This window comes from Leptosomus discolor, chromosome 5, assembly GCF_034619465.1.
Source record: "Leptosomus discolor isolate bLepDis1 chromosome 5, bLepDis1.hap2, whole genome shotgun sequence".
Lineage (NCBI taxonomy): Eukaryota > Metazoa > Chordata > Aves > Leptosomiformes > Leptosomidae > Leptosomus > Leptosomus discolor.
This window is the reverse complement of record NC_141395.1, coordinates 30046794-30053184: the sequence shown is the minus strand read 5'-3', so window position 1 is coordinate 30053184 and position 6391 is coordinate 30046794.

Genomic DNA, 6391 nt, shown 5'->3' with positions numbered 1-6391 from the left:
AAAATGATTGATGCTGCCATTTCAGCTTATCTACCTTTTGCTTTATGCACTTACACTATGAGCTCAGATAAATATGATTTAACGTGCTGCTGTTTGTGTTGTAGGGCTTATGGCTGCATTACTAACAGGGAGGCCCAAGAAAACAAAGCAAGTAATACAAATCTAAGCAATATGTACAAGTGTGCTGTCGCTATAACATCCAGAAAACAAACTCATCTTTTTAAACGGTGGCAGCTTTCAAGACTAAAGTGGTCCTTATTACTTAAAATAATTACCAGGAATCTTAAAAAACTGAATATGTTAAAGAAATATATTTTAGCAATATTTAAGCCAAAGCCATAAGTGACAAGCACTGAGTTGTGTCATCTGTGACAGATATGTTTCTTTAGGAAAAAAAATACACCTACAAGTAACTTGGAGTCTGTTTCAAGCAGTAAATGAGATGAAACTGATGGCAACACAGATACCAAGTTAAACCATGACTTTTCTTCAAATGTTGAATTCTTAGAGCAATATTCAGAGTATTTTGTATATGGCAATATCAGCAGTTCTTTTATTAGTTCCTACCAAGTGGTTGAGAGCTTGATCGTAAAATTAGATATTTTTTCCTCCATGCTCTACAAGAATGCAATCTGAGGACTTTCTCTTTTTCAGACTTAAAAAAACCAACCAAACAAAAAATCCTGAAAAAACAGAAACAGGAAGAAGATTGGTTCACTTATGTAGAGGGTAAAGTGTTAGGGATATTATATGAACATAAAGTGTAACATTTTTAAATTGTTAAATTTCTTAACATATATTCAAGGCATTCACAAACCATCTAAAATTAATTTTTAATTTTCTTTTGAGTATTTAAAACTAAAACTTTCAAGACTTTCACCTTGAACTTGGGTTCCTAATGCTTTTATATGCAGCATCTGTTAGGTAGGTGCTATATCTTAGTCTTATCTTAAAATCACAGAATCACAGAATGGTTTGGGTTGGAAGGGACCTTGAAGATCATCCAGTTCCAACCCCACTGCCATGGGCAGGGTCACCTTCCACTAGACCAGGTTGCTCAGAGCTGCATCCAGCCTGGCCTTGAACAGTGTGAGGGAGGGGGCAGCTACAGCTTCCTGGGTAACTTGTTCCAGTGTCTCACCACTCTCACAGTAAAGAATTTCTTCTTAATATCTAATCTAAATCTCCCCTCTTTCAGTTTGAAACCGTTACCCTTCATCCTATCACTACACTCCCTGATAAAGAGTCCCTCCTGACCTTTCCTGTAGGACCCCTTTAAGTACTGGAAGGCTGCTGTAAGGTCTCCCCAGAGTCTTCTCCAGACTGAACAACCCCAACTCTCTCAGCCTGTCCTCATAGGGGAAGTGCTCCAGCCCCCTCATTATCTTGGCCCTCCTTTGGACCCGCTGGAGCAGGTCCATGTCTTTCTTACACTGCGTGCCACAGAGCTGGACACAGCACTGCAAGTGGGGTCTCACCAGAGCAGAGGGGGAGAATCCCCTCCCACGACTTGCTGGCCACACTTCTCTTGATGCAGCCCAGGATGCAGTTGATTTTCTGGGCTGCGAGCACACATTGCTGGCTCGTACTCAGTTTTTCACACACCAGCAACCCCAAGTCCTTCTCCGCAGGGCTGCTCTCTATCCACTCATCACCCAGCCTGTATTTGTGCTTGGGATTGCCCCGACCCAGGTGCAGGACCTTGCACTTGGCCTTGTTGAACTTCATGAGGTTTGCACAGGCCCACCTCTCCAGCCTGTCAAGGTCCCTCTGGATGGCCTCCCTTCCCTCCAGCGTGTCGACTGCACCACACAGCTTGGTGTCGTTGTCAAACTTGCTGAGGGTGCGCTTAGTCCCACAAAACGTATTAACTTCTCTGAGGTTCACTAGCATTGTTAATGCTGTTCATTTAAAGCTAGTGTTTATGAGTTAGCTTAAATTAGAGTTTTCCGACAGGATCATGCTCGTACTAAATAAGAGTATTTTATCATGCAAGTGCATAGAGTCTCCAGTCCTTTGGAGTCTCTCATACTTAGTTTCTACACTGGCTTGTTTTGTGATAAACCTTACCCATTTCTGGGTAGGTAAAATCCCACAAGGTTCACCCTTTTGGGTGTTTTTTTGTTATCATTAATTGTGAAAATATGTCCGAAGTATTCTCTTCTGCAGTCATAGTTCTGGAGCACACAGGAAGCAGTCACCTTTTCTTTTTTGACTCAGTAACTATATACCAGAATGGGTACCTCCTTCCACACTGTGTATTCAGTGATTCCATCACCTTTGGTTTTTCTTAAAGTTTAAACTAATGCATTCTAAAGTATATCATCTTTCTCAGTACTACTCGTTTTTTGAGAATTGGTTCTCATTTTTGAGAATGCTTATTCTCAAAAGAATAAATTACGGCTAAGGATTACCAGCAAGAGGTTGCTTCAGTTGTAGTTCTCTTCGAAACAGACAGTATGTTTCTGTTGGAGTAAAAGCTTAAGGAAAGAGAAGTTGCATTTCCATCAGTTCTTGCTTAGTTCCCTCATTATCAGATCTGTTCTTTAACACTGTTCTTCCCACCATGAGCTACAGCCTTATTCTGTGCTGAACAATATTTCTGACAGTATTTCTGGTTTTGGTTTGGTGCTCACAGCTGGAGGAAATACTCTTTTAGTCCATCTTGAATTGCAGGCTGTGAAATGAATTTTATAATCTACTCTGATTTGCATGGTACCTTGAAAACAATAGAACAGAAAGTTGAGAGAAATTTAAAGAAGCAGTAAATAATAAGTTGTCTTTAAAAGCTGGAGATAAGAGTTGCAATTCTGTTCATCGAAAAAAATTATTTTCCATGCTCCTTCAACCAATACTCACATTTTTGTTCTAAGTTTCCTTTATTTTCAGAGGATTTTGGTTCTGTCTTCTAAATACATGTTTCAGTTTATTACTGCATTGGTTTTTAATTCAGCATAAGCTTTCCTCTTTAAAGAGTATGTTTATATTTGTTTTGTGCATGTTGCTAATGGAGGAACACAAACTCATCACCCATATCCAGTCTCTATATTCAGCTTAGCACCTTTGTTCACTGATGTGCACCTAAGTTTTACAGAAAAGACTATTATGTATATGAAAAAAATCAGAAGTAAATACTACTTTCAATGCAGTTAAATTTGTTTGAATAGAATACTCAAGGCTGATTTTTCAGAGAAAGCTATGTAGCTTGGTGCGAAGTAGTTGACAATTACTTTGTGTTAGGATTGTAGATTTTTTTTTGATGTTTACTTTGTTTTCTTGTGGTTGTTATGTTCAAGTGTTTTGCAAACCTAGAAATCCTGAGCTTCCACAGTACTGTAAATGAGCAAATTATTCTCAAATTTATCCTCATTGTTGGTTACCTGTAAGAGTGATTGGTTGCCTTTACAAGAAGGGCTGTGCTTATGTATGTGCATGCAAAAATAACTTTTTGCTAAAATGTAGAGAAAGCACAAAAAGGCACACATCAATAGCTCATGTTCAAGGCTGTCAGCCTCTTGGATGGAAACCAGTAGTGTTAATGAGTCCTTTTTGTGGTATAAAGATTGTTGCGGTTTGTACCAAATTTAGAGAGACAAATGTCTGTATGTGTGTATATATATATATTTATATAGTAACTTAATGTATAATATTCCTATTGAAATGTAAACTACTTTTTCTTTTGAAGTAATGGTCTATGTTGTGGTTATGGGGGCTCATGGGGAGAAATGCAAGAGCTACTTCAGGGCAGTGGTTTCTGGGAATGAAGGAGAACAAGTAGGACAGCTCCAGGGACACCATGTGGAAGAAGGTCCTGAAGATGTGTGAAAAGGGTCCTGCTGGGAGGGCTGGAGGTGGCTGTGCTGCAGGGGCTCCAGGGCCCTGGAAGGGGGTTGCAAGCCCATCACAAAGGCTCAGTGCAGCTCCTGAATCTATGCCAGTAGTGGATAGGGTGAGTTCATGGTAGGAATTTAAAAGTATGGAAGAAAAAGGAAGCCTGTCCTGCCCTCAACACCAGGAAAGCTGCTTGAGTTTTGGTGAGTACCAGAGGCAGGTAAATGACTTCCATAATCTGAGATGCCTATTCTTCTAATATGAAGAAGAAACTCCTCTTGGAGCTTCAACCCAAGAGTGTAGACTCTTCTCCTTTACATGTTACCAAGGAAAATATGCCTTTTGTTCCCAACTGAATTAACTTGCTGCTCTCCTCGTCCCTCTGACTGCGGCTCTGTCTACCTCAAGCATGCTCAGTATCCACCCAAGTCTCTCTTCCTTCACACTTATTAGGATTTCCACCCAAGTGCCATGCCCTCAGGCTGTCCAGTTCCCCACATTTCACTGTTACAGTGCTGGAGCAGCTGCTGAGTTCACTGCACAAGTAAATAGTGGTGATATTTGCTCCTGTCAGTTTTTCTTCCTGTCTCCCCAGGATCCTAAGTCAATATGTTCCTTTTAATTGCATTTTTTCCTTGCTTGCTTTGCGGTTTATCATCCTTACCTGGATGAGTGTCACGCAGCCACATTTCAGAGGACATTTGCTATATTCACAGCAACTAAAAAGATTTGAGAAAACAAGGAGAAATGGATAGTTTCTGCCAGCTATTATGGCTTTATATTGAGAAACTGGCCTCTTCCCTTTCATACCACTTGAGTTCCTGATTCTGGCCGTGGATGGTAGCCAGCTGTTGACTTGTCTATTTGGTGGCAAACTTACAATTTGCTCCCTTAAGCCTATACAAACAGATATGTTCTCAGAAGATTAGGCAGGAAGAATGTGTTCCATTAGGGATAGAAAGTGTGATACAGCTGAGGAGTGCTATGAAAAGTTACTGATCTCCGTGAATCTCTGATGAGAAAATTCTTGATCTGCCCTTCCCTTCTGAACAAAGCTTTTGTAGGAATGAACTTCAGAGCCCATCTCATCAGTAATGATTATTTTCTACCAGCAGCAGTGCACCTCATTAGTGAATGAAATAATTGTATAAACAGGCTGTGTTGATTTTTTTAGGTCAGAAGCTAGCCAGCAGGTCTATCCTACAAGCAACAACTAAGGTATGATTTGGGAGGAGAAAGAGGGGAAGGCAAAAATCTTGTCACATGGCAGGAGTGTATGTGTGTGTGTTTGGGGTTTTTTTGCAGTGTAAGCTGTTACACCTCAGTATCTCATTCCATTTCTAATGCATGTTGACAAATGACATGTTTATTTTCTGAAGGGATTTGATGTGTCTTCTGGAGAGTCTTCAAAGGTGTACTCTTCTGGAGTACTGCTGTATCAAAGAAAGTATTAGCGGGTGTTTGTCATCTGGGAACTTGCCCTGTTCTAGTACAGAAGGGGTTTTAAAAGCATAGGAAGCTTTCTGAGGACAAATGCTGAGTGTCCTTGTCCTAAGGAGTCTTTCCTAGACAGAAAAACAGGAGTGTTGGATGCTGTGGGAGTAATTCTCATCAGTAGTCTCTTAGCCTCTGCTAGATAGAAGAAACTTTGTGAAAGGCATGTATGTGATAACCTCTTTATGGAAAAAGTTAACTTCGGATGCTTAATAGTTTTAAGTGATATATGCATACAGGACTGTATTTATCTTAAAAAAAAAAAAAAGGAGGGGAAGAAGATGGAGACATGAATATAGTTGTTCCCATGTAGTCCTTTAATACAGTTTTAATTACACTTAACTGTGGTTAAATGATGCAGATATTTTAGGGCACGTATAATCAGATCTTTTAATGTGGGTAATCGAATTCGTGTTTTTACTACAACCATCCTTAGTCTCTGCAGTACAGCTCAATTGGTCATTTGGCAGGTACTGGGCGTCTGTTAATGACAGTCTGCCTGTTTAAACAAGAGCATGCTGTTCTAAGCAAATTAAATTTCTCACTCTTCCTTTTTTTCTAATAGAGATTGATAAGGCTTATAGGAGGATGAAAATCTGTAGTATAGCGATTTCATAAGAGTTGGTTTCTGGGTCCTCAGTATGAATGAACTAGAGAGCAAAAACTTACCTACTGTTGGATCTGCCATTTGATCATTTCTCTAATGTACTTGGATTTCTACAATGGGACAGTGTCAATGCTACCACCAAAATACTGTTAAAATTTCAGCTCTAGCCTTTGTTTAAATGTTGGTTGTTCAGTGGCTCCAGGAAAGATCAGAGACTTGCTTCTGCTCTTTGTAGAATAGTCTTTGTCTCTAAATACTATTGAAAATGTAATTAGGTATGTCAGTCAAATGGCAGTAGGACAGCCAGAAACAGAGATGTGTGTCTTGGCAGATCAGTGGGAGAGGGAGAAGTTCAGTCCCAGTGTCCCCATTCCAGACTAATGTTCTCTGTGCTAGTCCTGAATGCAGCCCTTGAGAAACAGTCATGATTTGTCTTTGTGTTCTGACATAGCTGTTCTT